The sequence below is a fragment of the Lissotriton vulgaris genome, chromosome 6 (assembly GCF_964263255.1).
Source record: "Lissotriton vulgaris chromosome 6, aLisVul1.2, whole genome shotgun sequence".
Classification (NCBI taxonomy): domain Eukaryota; kingdom Metazoa; phylum Chordata; class Amphibia; order Caudata; family Salamandridae; genus Lissotriton; species Lissotriton vulgaris.
In genome coordinates, this window is record NC_141694.1 from 223,424,490 (window position 1) to 223,442,810 (window position 18,321).

At 47.4% G+C, this 18,321-nt stretch overlaps 1 protein-coding gene across 1 annotated transcript in view; it reads right to left on the bottom strand.

Moving 5' to 3' along the window:
- LOC147707050 (WD repeat and coiled-coil-containing protein-like) overlaps positions 1-18,321 on the bottom strand; it is a 176,413-nt gene that overhangs the window by 1,726 nt on the left and 156,366 nt on the right. The window lies entirely within an intron of this gene.

Sequence of the window (18,321 nt, forward strand, 5' to 3'; positions counted from 1 at the left end):
AAAATGTATATACCAAAGTGAGTACAATTTTAGCCGCAAATACGCATATTGTATTTTTTTCCTTTATATTTGTTTTTCATCCTTACGATATATGACCTCACTTTGGTTCTGTTTTGGTAATTGGACGATTTTATGTGAAAATATCTTTAATAAATGTAATTACCAGTGGGCGGTTGTCAATAAATATAAAATCATCAGCAAGTATAAAAAAATAAGTGAATAGTGGTTCCATTCTGAGGTGTAAATGCAAAGGTCTGATCAAGGTAACTGTGGAAGGCCCCAGGTTACAAAGAAAATGAAAGTGGAGCTAACACACATCCTTGCTTCGAGATGTTTTCTGTTTTTTTTTGCTTCCTTCAAAATGAACATGTAGTAAGCTTTAGTGTGACCTATGATCAGTTTTGGAAGAAGAACTGTGGGACTCCAAGGCGGTTTAACTTCCTGGCCAAGATTTGATGATCAACATTGTCAAACGTACATACGTGCAGGCTAAAGCAGTTGCCCTTTTACAGCAACATATTTCTGGAGTAGAGTATTTTTTAAATCTAATCTTACAATTATGTTCAAAGGCATTCGGTAAACAGGCTATGTCAAGCCTCTAAGTATTAAGAGGAAATCGGCATGATCATACTGTGAGCACTTTAAATTAAACAGAATTACTTTTCAAGGAGCTGGATTCTTTTTTACCATCAGATGCATGCTTTAAATAGTGGAAAGTGGATGAAGACTGTGCACCATGCTTTAGTTTGCTCTTGAGCATTTGCCTCAGAAAATTAGACGAAAGCTAATTTCCCTGAAAATCATGCAGAATAGAACCATGATTAATCGAGTCTGCTCCTACAAGTGAAAGTGGCTTCTTTGAACACTTATTATGAGTGACTCTAACCACAGATTTCAAAAACTCTTGTTTTTTTATGAAGTGTTACCGAATTCAGACGGTGTATTGCCTATATTTCTTTACATTTGTATTACAAGCCCTTTATTGTTTATGTATTGTACATAGTCGCTATGTAGATTTCTGGTGGCCTCTTTTGTAAATACTTTGTAGTCTAATAAATTTAATTTCTTTATCTGTAAAAATTATTCATCATAAGGTAAGTGAAGACCAGTCAAAGAAGGGGTCAGACTAATGCTCTCCCCCTCGTAAAATTAGAACACCAATGTTCTCATCAGAAATTAAATGAATGCTGAATATAGCTGCTTCTAAAATTGCCCTTACTGAAATTTAGTTTTGAATTTCAACTGACAGAAATTGTTTTTATAAGTTTCAGATCCACAGTCTACTTTATCCAACTATCTTCTTTCTTATATGAAAATTAAACTTGTATATTTGAGGCCAGGTATCTCTATCAAAATCTACCTTGATTTACAGCTCTAAGCAAACAGGAATATAAATAAACGCTTACAAATACATATTCTAATATTCAATAACAATTACTACTACCAACCCTAATAGGTCTCCGTGGTATATTTCCAATGATCTTGTCTATTCAAAAAAGCAAAGCATAATAAGGATCACTTTTAAACTCCTTTGCCTTACATATAAGGCTTTATCTGCAGGCTCGGCTGATGCCCTTGGTTCATTACTTACCAGATATGTTCCGAGCAGATGTCTACGATCCAGTGAGCAACACCAACTGGTAATTCCCAGAGCCAAGAAGGCTAGATGGGGGTCCAAAGCCTTCTCCATATTAGCACCTCTGATGTGGAATTCACTCCCCCTTGAAATCAAATTACTTCCTTCCCTCGACCTCTTTAGGAAGTCATTGAAAACTTGGCTCTTTATTAAGGCATACCAGTAGGCTCTGTTTCTGTCTGCTTACAGCTTTTCATTTGGTTTAGGCGCCTTGACGCCCACTGGGCATAGTTGCGCAATATAAATAAATTTTCATTCATTCATTCATTCAATTTGATTGTCCAGTCTATTAACAATATGCTACCTATGTGTTACATATTATTTTCACTAGAATTGGTTAATGTATTTGCCAGTATTCTGCCTGTTTAAAATCCCCAACATTCGCAAGTGTCTGAGTAGAAATCCTGTTTTAGAAATCTCAATCATATAGATATTTTATATAAACAACTTCACATCCCTCATAATTTAATTATGAGGTTTATCTTGCTCAAATCCTGGAGGTACAAAAATACTAAATAACAACACCTGCCGAAGGCAGTTTTAAATAAGCATGCCATAGCAACATTGTCAAACTACCTGTCAATGTTCAACATATATGGCTGGTTAACAGTAAATGCAATACTAATATAATTTAAAATATAAGAAATTGGCAACCAGATTTTTGTAAACAAATTATATTAGTAGTAGTACAAAGCTTTATTTCGATATGAAATATCTTAAAAAGCACATTGGCAGTCAAAAATACAATTCATTTTTAAAAGACATTAGATAAACACTTAAACAGGAGAACAACAGTAAAAGATCATTAAACCAATTACAGCTTTGGACACAGTTAAAAAATAGTCACCTTGTGAAATTAACGTAAGTCTTTCAGTCTGATCACCCACGCCCAACTAAGGAATTTAGCCACCCCTCAAGCTAGGGTGGTGTTAGGATCTGTCTGCAAAATTCTGAGGGCAGAAGAGTGATTCTTGGTCTCAAGCTGGCGGCAAACAGGTTTTAACCATTTTGACCTGGGTTTATTATAAGCGCGACATACGAAAAAAAAGTGTGGGATAGTTTCAGGTGCATCGGTACAAACGGGCAATCAGCAGGTGTTTGGTTGGGTGGTTTCCACTTACAAGTGCGTTCACGAACCAGAAGAGTTCCCAGTCTGAACTGAATGTAAAGTGCCCTATCTCTGGGTTTTCTAATTGTATTGTATTGTATTGTGGCATACTTGTATAGCGCAACCTGTCACCACAAAGGGCATCCTGGCGCTTAACCCGTACTCAGTGAGAAAGCAATAGCTCAGCCTATCCTGGGAAAAAGATAAGTTTTTAGAGCCTTTCTGAAAGGTAAGAAATCTCCAAGGCTTCTCAAGGATAAAGGCAGAGAGTTCCAGAGTTTGGATGCCGCTACTCTAAAGGAGCGGCCCCCCATCCTCACTCTCTGGAATCGCGGGACTACCAGTAGCCTGGATGACGAGGAGCGTAAAGCTCTAGCTGGACAATACCAGGCAAACATTCGCCGCAAAGGAATGGGGCCCAGATCATGAACAGCCCTAAACACAATACACGCTGCTTTGTAGCGCACTCGTAGATGAACTGGCAGCCAATGGAGTTCTCGCAGTGCTGCCGTGGAAGAGCTGTGGTAGGGGCGAGAAAGGGCGAGTTTAGCAGCAATATTTTGCACCCTTTGCAACTTGCCCAGGAGTGTTACCGGGGCCTCCAGAAGTAGTGCGTTACAATAGTCAAGTCGACTTAGGATGGTACAACGCACTACTTCTGGTCTGGCTTGCACAGGGAGGAGAGGAAGGACCTTACGCAGCATGCGGATCAACATCATACATGTTGAAGAGATCTTATTCACATGTAGATCCAGCTGCAGGTTGGGCCCAAAAGTGACGCCCAAATTGCGCGCTGATTGTGCCGCAGACACTGTCTCTGAGAAGGACGGAGGCCAAAAGTCCACTGGTAGATCGCGAGGAACCCGATCCGCGGAACAATGTAAGACCTCCGTCTTCGTTCCGTTGAACTGTAGCGAGTTCAACCGGAGCCATTCCGCTGTCGCCTGCATGCACCGGTGAAAGGTCTCCAATGAGACTGCGTCCTGTCCCTCCAGAGAAAAGACCAGCTGGGTATCATCCGCATAATTAAATGCGGAGATACCAAAGGTTTTGATAAGCTGGACTAGGGGGCGGAGGTAGACATTAAAGAGTATGGGGCTGATGGCCGAGCCCTGAGGTACTCCTTGTCCCACTCTCCGCTCCTCTGAACTGAAGGGGGGTAACGAGACCCGTTGCTGACGGCAGTCCAAATAGGAGATTAACCAGTCCCTGGCTTTGTCACTGACCCCGCACTTCTCCAGCCTAGAAATCAGGGTGGGATGGCTGACCGTGTCGAACGCGGCCGACATGTCGAGCAACACCAAAAATGCTGCCCGACCACTGTCGACTCGCGCCCGCAGATTGTCTAGCACGGTCACCAACGCGGATTCCGTCCCATGCGCTGGGCGGAAGCCAAATTGCGTCTCATCCAACCAGCTGTTCCCTTCTAGAAAACTGGACAGAGCGCGGGTGACCAACTTTTCCATAATTTTAACCGGAAAAGGAAGCAGGGAGATTGGCCGGTAGTTAGAGAGGCAGGCAGGGTCGAGCGTAGGTTTTTTTAACAGCGGGGATACCACTGCCTTCTTCCAGCAGCTTGGGACAGTAGCTGTCTCAAATGACTGACAGCAGATAGCGTGCAGGGGTTGGAAGAGGTCCTCTTGAAACACTTTCCATAGTCTTGGAGGGAGAGGATCCAAAGGCGAACCAGAAGAAATCGTCAAGGCTAGGTCGCCGAACTCCTTCAGGGATGGAAGGGGGAAACTACTCAGCAGGGGTCGACTGGCCTCGCTCGCCGGAGCTCCCAAACTGAAAGTCGGCTCCAAGGAAGAAGAAAAGGGACTCCTCTGCTGGGGTCGACTGGCTACGGTCTCCGGAGCTCCCAAGCAGAGGGCCTGATCCAAAGAGGAGACAGAGGGGCCACTCAGCAGGGGTCGACTGGCCTCGCTCGCCGGAGCTCCCAAACTGAGAGTCGGCTCCAAGGAAGAAGAAAAGGGACTCCTCTGCTGGGGTCGACTGGCTACGGTCTCCGGAGCTCCCAAGCAGAGGGCCTGATCCAAAGTGGAGACAGAGGGGCCACTCAGCTGGGGTCGACTGGCCTCGCTCGCCGGAGCTCCCAGACTAAGAGTCGGCTCCACAGGAGGAAGAAGAAGGCTACCCTGCTGAGGTCGACTGGCTACAATTGCCGGAGCTCCCAAGCAGGGAGCCGAATCGGGGGCAGCGAGGGGAGAACAGTTCAGCAGGGGTCGACTGGCCGCAGTCGCCGGAGCTCCCAAGCTGAGGGCCTGATCCAAACAAAAGAGAGGAGGGCTACTCAGCAGGGGTCGACTGGCTTCCGCCGCCGGAGCTCCCAAGCTGGGAGGCTGCTCATCTGGTCGGGGTCGACTGGAGGGCATGACCGGAGCTTCCTGACAGAGATTAATAGCCCTCTGCAGGGGTCGACTGGCCAACTCCTCCGGAGCTCCCGCCTCAGTGGTGGAATTCCGTGGGTCCTGCAGGCCAGCTAGAATTTTACGGATTTTTTCCTCAAAGGCATCCGCCAGAGAGTCACAAAGAGCCTGCGACGAAGGAACAGCACTGGCCACGCACGTGGGGTGAGCCAGGTCCTTAACAATTTTAAAAAGGGCCTGAGCCTTGTTTGGGGCCTGATTCAGAGTGAGTTCAAGAAAGGTCGCTTTCGCTATCTTAATTTGAGCTTTATATTTGTGCATAGCAGACCTAAATGCGGTTTTCTCAGAGTCTAGGTACTGTTTCCTCCAGACCCTTTCCGCACGTTTGCAGTCAAGTTTGAGCTGGCGAAGTTCGCTCGTGTACCAAGGACTAGCTCGGTTCACCCTCCCTCGCGACTTCCGAAGGGGCGTTAACTTATCCAGCGAGCTAGCTATAGACTGACAGAAGAGGGTATAACTTTCTTCGACTGTATTGCCAAGTTTGAAGTCCTCGTCAAGGATGTTCGGCAATGGAACCGTATTTAGAATGCGGGACCAAGGTCTCTCTAGCTTAGCTAGAGGTAGTCCAGCCTTACGCGAAGTAGGGTCCTCCGACCAAAGGGAAAACCTAATTAGAAAATGGTCCGTCCAATATTGGCACTTAATATCCACGAGTGATGCCCATTGAGGATCCGCAAACACCAGGTCCAAAATGTGGCCTTTCTGATGCGTGGAGGCGTTCACCAGCTGTACTAAGTTGAGATCTGTACAAGCTTGGCTAAGAGAGAAAAAAGCATTGTCCAGCGAGCTGCCTGCCCACAGATTGAAATCTCCAAGGACTAATAACCTGGAGTGGGAGCTGGCAAGTTCATAAATCAGGTCAATGAGAAGAGCAATGGATGGTGCTGGTCCCGGGGGACGGTAACAGAGGACACCCGAGCAGCAGATCGACTCCTGCTGTTTGACTGAGAAACCCATCAGTTCAAATCCCGGTACCTCGCAAATTTTTAACTGGGAGAGGGAAAGCGAGTCTCTATGAATGTATCCGATACCCCCTCCTCGGTTGAGTGGGCGCGGTGAATGGCTGATTTTATAGCCTGATGGGCAGGCTAAGCCCAGCTCGACCTCACAGTCCTCCCGAGTCCACGTTTCTGTGAGAAAGAGGACATCGAGCTGTTCAGACTCAATGAGGAAGGCTATTTCCGTGTGGTGCTTGCAGAGGGATCTGACATTAAGCAAACCACAGGTAATTGGCTTGGAGGTGGAAGGTCTGACCGGGTCCTGACCAGGTCTAAGGTCGAAGAGCTCACTCCGAGTGTAAGCTATGCGGTTTGAACTAGAGGGGCCAGAGGTAGCGGCCCTAAGCGCGTCCGTTGCGCGAACGGGCGCAAACGGGCTTACCTCTGGCGCACCTCCGGCGCGCCTACGACGCGCCCGCTGCGCGCGAGCGCTGCGCGTCGATCCATCCATCTTAAAGTACTATTACGCTGAGCGGAGGACCGCCTACTAGCCTCTTGCCTTACGCAAGATGGCCGCGGAGTGCCTCGCCTCACAGCCCAACCCAAGATGACGGACCCAGCTAGACTGTCTGGCCTCGCCGAGTGCGAGGAGATGGAAACTTAGATGCAGGTGAGCCTCTCAAACTTCCCCGGCCTACGGACGCCGACAAAATGAAGTTACTCGGGGAATACTGACCAGAAGCGCTAACAAGGGAGAGTTTTTTAAAGCGCTAGCAAGATGAGCAATAAAGCGCTAATAAGTAGCTTTAAGCGCCGCAAGATAAAAGCACAGAAAACACCTTAAAATTATGAATAAAAGGCGCAGCAGCTAATGTGCTAAGAAATCCAGATAGGGTTCAAGACAATGTACTGTCTTGTGTAGGCGGAACTCATCTGTCAACCTGCCCAGGTTGGTATCTCCATAATCTTGAACATCAACCCATAACCAATAAGCTCTCTTGATTTCCAGTTTTGACACCGATACACCTGACTCCCATGCAATATTAAAACCAATAGCCAGTAAAAGCTTCTTTACCCTAGTAAGCCAAACAATTTTATGGGACCCCTGCATATTCATGACTTCTCTTAGGCCAGCTGCATAGCTAGATAGCTCAGGTGTACGCCATAAATGGGCCCAATAGAGAAGCGGGCGCAAAATAATTAGATCTTTAATTGATCGGCGTCCCATGTCGCACTGGAGTGGTTTGGTTGGAGTACCCCTAGGTAATGAAACGAGCTCTCTGAAGAACTTATTTTCAGCCGTAACAAGGGGATCAACGTTGTTGAAGCCCCAGAGCTCAGCTCCGTACAATGCACTACCTACTGCTTTTGCAGCATAAATCTCCAGTGCAGGTGTTATGGGCCTGGATATTGAGGCTCTATGTTCCCTCCCAATGACTCCCAGAACACGCTTGTAATTCAAGGCCATTTTCTCAATGTGTGGGTGCCATTTCAATTGATCAGCTATCCTTATCCCTAGATAGTCAAATGTTTTAACACACTCTAGGGGCACCTCATCAAGTGTAAGAGTACAGTTGGCTTTCCTGCTAGGATTAAAATAAAGGAGCTTGGTTTTGGTTGTATTAATTGCCAAGCCCCTTAAGTAACAAAATGTACAGAAACGATCTAAGAGCTTCTGGAGCCCCATTGGTGTTTTAAATACCAATAGCGTATCGTACGCAAAGAGCATGGCAGGGACTTTGACACGGCCAGGGTAGGGGCATCAGCATCAATATCAGACAGAAATGAAACAACCCCTTTAATAAATAACGAAAAGAGGGTCGGCGCCAAGATGCATCCCTGGCGGACACCTCTATTTACCGGGATTTTGTCGGTTTTCTGCTCCTGTGTACCCCACCGAATGCATGAATAATTTCCATCATGCATACTGGCCAACAAATTCTAAATGGGCAAAGGAAACCCCATCTCCCGCAAAACCGTCCACAGTCGCTCTCTGGGAACCAGGTCAAACGCGGTCTTTAATCAATAAAGGCCAGATACAGACCACCCTTACCAATGGTTACTATCTTCCAGTGCAACAAAACCAGCCTAAATGCCTGGTCAACAGTGCTTGTGCACGCCCTAAAACCTGCCTGGAATGGGGAGATGATGTTGTTCTCCTCCGCCCATGAAAGGATCCTCTCCAGAAGGACCCTGCCAACCACCTTCTGACCAGCATCAATAAGGCTGATTGGACGATAGTTGGCAGGGTCGCCCCTTGGTCCCTTCTTATAAATTGGGATCATCTCAGCCCCTTTCCAAGAGCTCGGAACCGGAGACCCCTGAAGAAAGGTAATAATCAAAATGGTGAAGAACTTAGCCCTTTGCTCGATATTTGCACGGAATAGATCGCCTGGGATGCCGTCCTGGCCCGGTGCCTTCCCAGATACAATTTTGTTAATGGCTGCCTCAACCTCTTTTTGCCCTACAGGATCGATGAAGGACAAAGTATTTGTCATGAGTGATGAATCGTGTCCAAAGGGCCCACTTTTATCTATTACCCCTTCACCTTCATACAGACTCCTAAAGTGGTCAAACCTTCCCCAACAGTGATATGATTGGGTATTGGTTCAGTGTCGCCACCAATTGAGCTTCTGACCAAAGCCCAAAACCGCTCACCGTTTTTAAACTGACTAGCCAACTTCAACTCCTCCCAATGGGAGTCATCCCAAGCCCTCTTTGCCACAAGTAATGCTCGCCTATACTGGGATCGGGCTAAGCGAACCTCAACAGCATCGCGAGTTTTAATGGCAGATATTAATTTTGATTTTGCCCCCCTGCAATCCTGATTATACCACTTGGCTGCAGGTTTCCTGCTCCTGGGTTGGCTTGTGGCCCGAGTATCAAGGAGGAGAGCGCCCATCATATCAATTGTTTCAGCATAAATCACATCAGCCTGACAGGGTTCCAATTCGGTAATGCAAATTGCGGAGAGCTTCTCAGTCTGGTCTCTTACAATTTCCCCAAGGGAGCTGGTTTTTACTTCATCTAAGATGAATTTTTGCCATTTGATAAATCTTCTACAATTGAAAGGTATTATTTCCCTGGTCAGCATCCTCGGTCTGCTACTAGACTGAGGTTTCCCATTAAACAAATGGTTCCGCATACAAAGGGACAAGGTATTATGGTCGCTATGGATAGATGGGATGACAGTCATGTCACTCACAAATTTCCATAGCCTCTTGTCAACCAAGATGTAATCTATTCTGCTTTGGCAGGAAACCCTATTGTAAGTGGGGGCTCCCGAGAAATCAGATGGCGTGTGCCCGTTAACAGCTACTAGGGCATGCTCCATTAATAGGGCATTAATTTGAATGACAATCGGTGTCTATATTTTCATTGGCACGATCGTCAGTTGCGGTATGCCCCATCTACCATCCTCATCGTGAAATCCTCCAGCACCATACACAGCCAGCGGTTCGAAGGTACAGTTAAAATCGCCGGCAATTAGGGACAGGGAGTCAGTGGGGCAACTTAGGAGTAAATCTTCCAACGCAGAAATAGTCGGAGATTTAGCCCCCCCTTGCAGACCTCTGGCATAAATATTAAAAAGCTCCAGGGTCACTGTAGCCTGAGAATCCCTAATCGTTAACCTCATCAGGTCCATTGATGTACTTTGGTGGTGGATAATTTTACAATTTAACGCAATTTTGACCCAAATTAACAGTCCGCCCGACGGGCGACCCCGCCCAGAAGAGATAGCTGGAACATAAAAGGAAGAATAGCCAGACTTATACATTGGCTCAAGGCACCAAGTTTCCTGGAAAATGCACAGTTCATATTTATCAATGAGGTTATTCCAATCAGGAAGTAGTATTTTTTTGCTCAAGCCCGCTACGTTCCATGAGATAATGTTAAGGTTACCGTTATAACCATTAATGGGAACAACATCAACGTGTAGTGAGACTAACCCCTGGACAGATCCTGTGTCACTACCCACAGTTGGAATCAAAGGGCAAGCCAATACAGGCACTGTAGGCTCTGTGAGCCCGTCATTACCATTACCTACCAGAACAGTGGAGTCCAGAGAAGTCATCAAGCCCAAAGGGTGATCTAAACCTTGGACATTATCCTTATTACCCCCATGTGTTAGAGTGGCCAAGGTTGGGAATGGAGTACCATGGAGTTCTGGTAACCTGAGGGGACTATTATCGATGGTTCTATGGGGGACAATTGAAACAGGAGAAACCCCTACCTGTACCGGAAGTCAGTCAACAGCTTCCAGCCCGCTATACCGGTTTTGGCAGGGGATAAAAGAAGCTACAAGTTGGGGGCCTAACCAATCTCCACGGTTCCAGTTTCCCCCAAGGTTAAATCTCCCATCTCTCTGTTGTATTAAAGTCCAACCGTCATCTGTGGGAGGAGGAAAACCGGAAGGATAAAAATAGGACAGTGGGAGTGCTAGAATGGAAGTTCCTAGACCATGACTTTTCCAGTTGCAAATGTGTCCTACTGTCCTGGGATCGTCAAAGTTGACTAAGATACAGTCTCCCCTAATGTCCTTGACTGAGTGTCCCACCCATGAGACCCCATTGACCATCAATATTCTACTCACAATATGCATAGGTAGCGGTCTAAATTTGTTAAGCCAGGCCACAACCTTGTTGCGTAAAGATGCATATGATTCATGGTCACCTTTTTCCAAAACTGGTATTCCTGCTAGAACTACCAGATAAGGACTTACTTCCGGAGGAAGATCAATATTAATTCCTTCTCTGGCAGATAATTCCTTCGGGGACCCATCACCCAAGTTTGTTCGAGACGTTTTACTCTGTGTTGCACCCGGAACCTTTGCTTGTAAACTAGGAGAGGAAGCAGCTGTAACCAGTATGTCCGAGGACTTGGGTAGCGGGATTATAGGATCATTAACGGCTCCCACTCCCAAAAGATTAGTAGAAGGGGCTTCAACCCTAGGTTCTTTCGCCTTTTTCCATGAATCAGTCTTGCCAGAGGACACATTACCAATCCTATCTAATTTTTCCTCAGTCTTAGTTAACCTCTCAAGAACTGGGTGGAGAAGAAGTCTGAATAGATCTCCTAACTTATTGGGGTCCTCCACATCCAACCCGTTAAGTACCCCACTTTCTGACCCGTTAGCCTCCGGGGGCAATCTCGCAGGAGTCATGATTACATTAGGAGTGTGTACGATTGCCTTAGTATTCTCGGGGGCCTGCCCTTTGTCAATTGGAGCTTTTCCCTTGTGTTTGGTTACTTTTTCCAACTTTTGAGCATTAGTAGTGGCCAGACGCTGTTTAGTTTTTGGAATAGCCCCTTGACGCCTTTCCCAAAGTTGTCTAGCGTTATGCTCCTTGATGGGACTATGCTCTGTAGGTAGTTCGTGGGGGCTTATCAAAAGCAAATCAGAGGCCGTGGTTTGGTTCCGTCCAGAAAGATTGTCAATATCACAAACCAGCGGGTCGGAAATTAAAGACTCCAGGAAGGAAAGTACATCAGGGTTAGAAGGACTATAATGATTGGCCGGAGTCCTGGCAATGGCTATTGGAACCATCGAAGATCTTCTGGCAAGTGCCAGATCCTGAGAAACCCGCCTCTCCATGACTGGGATACTCTGATCAATGGCGGAATTAATCCTGGTGATGAATTTGTCCATGGAACCTATTAGGTTTACACTAGCCATCTTACTACTAGCTTCCTTGGCTGTCATTTACAATTATATCACAACAATATTACAATTACGGAGGTACACGGTGCAAACAGTAGGAGCCACCCGTTGCTGAGATGTAATGGGGGTGGCCCGCCTCGCCCTTGTACGAGCTTGAACGGGCTTAAAGGGGTCCGCCCTTGGCCCGGGCTTCGCCCGCGCGCGTCCCGCGTGCGCGGATGTAGGCGTAGCTAAAATAGATAGGAGGAGGGGTGCGGGAAGAGGCCCCAGCTGCGGCCAATGATGTCACGCAAGGCCCGCTGGTCCTTGCAGTCCCGAACCGGCTGTTGGTCCTGAAGTACTCTGCCCCTCAATCGGTAAGAGTTCCTTGCTCTGCCTCCGCTGGTCCGTAGTCAAAAGGAAAAGAGAGATTCACCCAGTGTCCACGCCTTCGAGCGGCATTATATTAGCTTTTATGAGGCCTATTTCAGTCACCTGTTTTTCCCCACGTTACTGGAGAACAGTTGGTAAAATATACACAGTTTTACCTCACTCATTAAGAGGTCCTTGGATTTGGACCCGTTATGTCTACCCCCAGTTAACGACTTATACCTGGGGTAATTGGGCAACTGGGAAGGGGGGGGCTTAGTCTCTGAGGTAATCCTGCAAACCAAGGAAGTACTCTAGAAATTGGTAGCTCTGGATTTGATTCCCCCTGTAATTCCTTATTCTGCCCTGGAATCTCACCCGGACAATCTCCACGTGACAGTAAACAAATCAGTGATATTCCTTTGTATCTCATAATTCTGCTGCTATGTGCCACATCAGGGATATCACTAAGGCCATAGAAGATACAAACTGGGTAACTGAACACAATCACGCTCAAGGAAGATCATCAGCTAAGGTGCTATAATTATTTGTGGTGCATCATTAATGGGCTTCACATATCTCATTCTGATACTAGTTGTAAAACATATATAATGACCACTTTCTGGGACTAGACACAGTCCTATACTGGACATTAGGAGAGTGAATCCGCAGATTTGACTTTAGACACTGGTTTCAGTTTTGAAGATTTTACTGAATCAAATTTGTCTGACTCCAACAAAATGTTAGTATATCTATTGTTGTTGATCAGATAGTGTCCTTGGATCGGCATTCATTTAGCAAGCATTAATAGCAACAAAGATAATACCTGCCCTTGTAACATCCCTAATAATAGTACCAGTCTTTGAAAACATACCAATGTAATATCACTAGAATGTATTGGTTTGTGGCTTGGGATGCTGTGTAATACTGCCAAAATTCTTGATAATTTAGATGCAATTTAAAATTCTTGGAAGACCACAGATAAAGTGTCAGAATAAATCCAACATTGAAAACTTTTCCTAACACCATCAGGCACTATTATGATTTAACCATCCTACATGTATTTTCAAGATTTCAGAATTCCTTGAAGATCCCCTTTTTGTACCCTTTGTACTATTTGTACCATATGAGATGGTACAAATGGTACAAAAGGTACTCGGCCAACTCAGCGACACAGCCAGCGCAAGGTAAATAGTTTTATTTATTTATTTACTCACTCTACTCTTGGCCTTCATAAGTCCGGCTCCACTACCCCCAGCACCCCGTCCCTCAACCGCCCAACTGCAAACACAAGGAGATGATGGACGGAGTCACAGATTCATCATCATTCTTTAGCTCACTTTGGAGAAGTGTGGCTCAGGGGTTAGAGGCGGCAGACCCGGAAGCTGAGATCGGCCCTGGACCAGGGTTCAATTCCCCGCCTCGGCGGGTCTTGGGCTAAAAAATTCCACGGACTCGATAATTCTCGCTCCGGTGCCTTCTCGACTCACGGGTTCACACTCTGCGACTCTGGGCAATAGCTTGCTTAATCTCCACAACGGCCCCTCGCGGCGGGATGCCTGGCTTTCACCTTGTGGATACCCTGCCGGGGTTATCTCACAGGGGAATACCAGGACGGGTTTCCTAAGCAAGCGCCGGGAAACCCACTGTGGGTAGCTGTGTGCTATATAAGCTCAAACACATTTACATTTACACTTTGCCACCCCGGTTCAGACACAGCTATATGCAAATCAGTCATGACCCTGTGCCTTATGGAAACAGTCCAGCCCGACAGGGCCGGACTGGGAACAGAAACCGGCCCTGGCACACTGTCAGCCAGCGCCCCTGGGGTGAGGGGGGGTGCAGCAAAGCAGTGTGCGAGGGCCGGTTTCGGCCGATTTTGTTAATGGGGGCCGGTATTGCCGACCCCCGCTAACAAAAAAACGGCCCCCAGTGGTCCAAAATCGGCCCCCACCCTAGCGGACCACCGGGGAAACGCCCGGTGCCCGCTATGGCCAGTCCGGCCCTGCAGCCCGAACTGCCAAGCCATGTCTTCCCTGGACCGGAAACAAGGATCCTGGGACCCGTTTCGGACTAACAGCCCTCTTCAGCCAGGTTAGCTTAAATCCAGTGACAAGGTGAGCAAGAGACCCACGTCTGGGCATACCCTGCCAACTTAGGGAGAACAAAGCAAACACAAGGAGATGATGGACGGAGTGCTGAAACTTTTCAAACACTCACCCCCAGTCACAGATCTGAGTTGAATCCATCATCATTCTTTAGCTCACTTTGCCACCCCAGTTCAGACACAGCGATATGCAAATCAGTCATGACCCTGTGCCTCATGGGAACAGTCCAGCCCGAACTGTCAAGCCATGTCTTCCCTAGACAAGAAACAAGCATCCTGGGGCCGGTTTAAGCCAAGCTACCAAGGGGGTGAGCAGTGGTTATCTAAGCTATGTGGCTCCCTTACCCTGACTAGAGTGAGGGTCCCTACTTAGACAGGGTGCAAGCCACTGCCAACTAGAGACGCCATTTCTAACATTGGTGATCAGCTGTGGCGATAGAACTTGTATTTGCGTATTACATACGAGTGGTGTACACTACTTCCATATAGCAGCTCATTACACCCCAGCATGCTGGATTTTTTCTCTTTCTGCTTTTTTGCAACTCTTGAGTTTTTGCTACAAACATTTCTCAGTCTGGTGGGCCATTATCAGCTGTAGCAGTAAATTTGGTGTTTGAGCAGGAGAGGTTTGAAACCTATACATGGCCTCAGCTCAAAAAGTTCTGCAAGGCTCTCACATTTTCTTTTAAGGCCTCACTAGAAAAGGTTGAAGCATGAAAGAGAAAACTTTGGATATGGTGAGAAAGAAACTGCAAATGGAGAAAAGGGAAATGATTTTAGCTCATTAGCTAAAGTTGAGGAAACTAGAATTGGAAGCTAGGAGGGCTGAGTCCAGCTCAGATGCTGGCAGTGAAAATACAATTTCCAGTACTGAAGAAAAGGTCCACACACCCAGACACTTGGTGTCTAACCTCAAGGAGGGGGGTGGCATTTACCAGTTGGCTCAGGTATATGAGGTTGCAGGGTCCCTGAGAAGGATAGGAGAAATGGCATGGGGAGTCTTATTCCAAGTGGTGGGAGGGACACACTACTGGCTATAGAAGAGAGTGACAGGGAGAGGTATACCTCCACGGAGGAAGTCACAGTAAGGGAGCAAGGAGTCACTCCAGAGGGGTAGGTTGAGTTTGAGGGGCAGTCAGACACTGTCTCAGCAGATGGGGGATAATGTGGGGCACTTTTTCAAGGCATTGGATGGTTGGGTGAAGGGTGTATGATGAACGCACATAAGGGGCTGTACAATTTGATTGCCAAAGAGCATATGTTCAGTCACCGTTTTCCAGCGCTATGCCAAGACCTGGTGGAGTGTGAAGGTTCTCACCCCAGGGAGCTTGCAGTGGAGGCAGACCTATGGGTGAGTGCCAGAGGGTCTTAAGAGGCACTGGGGAGCAATCCCAAAGAGAGTGCTCAGGTTCCCCCAACTGAGGGCAGGCAAGGTTTGTAATAACCCAGACAGGTCCCAGTGTAGTGGGATGAGTAGAGGTTCCCATGTCCCTTCTCAGAGTGGACAGAGGGGGGGACAGAGGCCCAAGGTGCCCAATACCCATCTGCAGACCCTGGATTGTACCCAGAGGGGTTGCCAGGGAGGGAGCCTAGTCTGTACCTGGAGGCCATCCCCTGTGGGGAACCCCACAGTGTCAGGAAATTTGAGAGGCAACTGCCAGAAGCTTCTCACCAGTTCTGGTGTCTGGCAGTACCATTCCGTAGTGGAAGATGCAGACGTCCAGATGAATGAGTGAGAGGTGGAGACAGTCCCCAGTAGGAGGACCGGTGGGTCAGGGGTTGCAAGCTCTGAAGTCACAGCACCCCAGGAATGACCCTGATGACACCATGTTTGGCCTAGGATGGCGCCATGTTCTTTCAGAGGGACTGGGGTCAGGAGACCATAGCCAGGCAGACTATCAAACAGCACATGAAAAATGTGTTTTCCCAGGAGTGGGTGGGAGGACTCCCCCCGCCCCCTATGGTACAGACCCTGGGTTGGGGGATCAGGTGCAGGATAGCACTCCTGAACTGGTGGGAGAATTGTGCAGAATGGTTGTCACAAGCTCCGTGTCAGTTCTGAATTCTGGGGGGTACCACTCCCAAAAGGAGTGTACAGTACTCCGAAAAGGGTAGCAGGAGGTGGACAGACTCGCCCCTGACTCCTTCCCAGCCTAAGGGTACAGACCTTGGGCTGGAGGACCAGTGTCCGGATACCACTCCTGAACAGGTGGGAGGGTGAGTGGATAAAGGGAGCCAGTCACTTGGGGCTACCGCCCTCCCCGCCCCCACTCTGAGAAACCTCAGAGGTTAGAGAGCCCTGGGCTGGCGGCAAACAGCTCTATCCCTCTTCTGACAGTTCTATCCTGATGCAAATGCAAATGTTACTAGCACTGAAGTATATTTTTGTTGGTTGGTTCAGGGTTATCATAGTCACACATAACACAAACTGGTTGGTGGTGCAGCATAGGTGCACGCAACAACAGGGGAAAAAAAGAAAAAATTACTAGTGGAATGCTTGGATTACTCTCTACCACAGCTAATTAGTTACCGGTGGTGTGTCCACTTGTTTCCCTGACGACCCAACTGAAAGAAAGGTATCTCCTTGCAATTAGGGTCCATGGGAGGGGCCCTTTCCTGGGCCTCTCAGGGATGGTGTTCGGCGGCCTAGGGCAGGGACTCTTCCTTTTGTACCACTTGCAAGGAGGCCATTCAGAGACACTGCAGGACGCCCATTTTAAAGCATTTTGGCGCCCCTACAGTTTTAACTTTCAGCCCACAAGCAATTCTCACAACTTCAGCCCGATAGGAGCTGTAAAAGAGGTGCTTGTAGGAACCTGGGAGGAGGAGCTGTGGCCCAGCAAGAGTCTGCACAAAGCAGCTTCCTGAGCTGTGTCACTTATGTAAATTAGAGGGGCTTTGCACATTCCCTTTTTATCCGGAATCCCTGCAGATCCTAGACCCGGCCCTGACCCTGTGTCGCTCACAGTGCATCTTTGCCACTTCACCCCCTGCCAATTCCACTAATGAGAGAGTCCAACAATATGCGTCTCTGCCTTGGTCCTCATCCAATCGGAACAGTCTAATCCAAACTGCCTTTCCAGGTCCCCACTCACAGGGAGCAGGAGCAACTCCAAATCGGGTGCGGCTTTGTTGGGCCTCCCCACTGAGGTGAAGCATGAGTCCTGTGCGCAGCGACCACCACGTGCCAGATTAGCCCTCGTACTGTGTGTTCTTGACGCCACCCACAAGGAAATTTGAGCACGACACGAGGCGCAACGCCAAGCACGCAGAAGGCATTGCTTCTGCAAACCACCCACATGCAGAAGCAGTAGGATTGCCTGAAGAGGCTGGGAGCAACCCAAGAGGCATCACGTCAGGCTGAGGTGATGCATGACGCAGTTGGGAAAGTACCTAAAAAGCGGGGCGGGGAGAGGTCTTTAAATACAACACACAAAGAAGCCTTGCTTTCGGAGTGGAGGACTGTTTATATTTGATATGTGAACCCTCGACGTGGAATCAAGAGAATGCCAGTAGTGACATCACACACCCTTGGTCTTCTGATGTCATCGCAGGATTGACACTTTTTGCAGTAAGTAAATCTTTATTGTATGATTACCTAAAATAATTCACAAAAGCAATAGCATAAAAAGGCACAGAGTATAAAAATATTTTAAAAAGCACGTAAGTTATGCCTTAAAAAAATTACTTTTTGCAGTATCAGCCCATCCACATCCTTGTATTTGCCTTTTGAAGTCCCAGAGTAAAAGCACCAATGTGAAATAGAGAAAGTAAACTCGTCTCAGAGCCTTGTTTACATTCTATTCCTGCTGTTGTCTTCAGGACCTCTTCATCAATTCAATTTGTCAAGATGGGCCGTGCCAGGCGTATCAAAAAAAGCCTAGTCATGGCGAACCCTAGTTACGTCAATGACGTAAACACGTTCCTATTTCAGACTCAATTCCCTGCGCGTTATTGCGATGTTATGTGACTAACAGCATTTCTTTTTCTTTCCTGCTTCTATTGATTGGCGCCCTTATCATCCCTGCTGACTCTTTCCACAGAAACAAGCGCGCGCAGATTGCTGTGGGCCATCAAGCTCAGAAATTAGTCA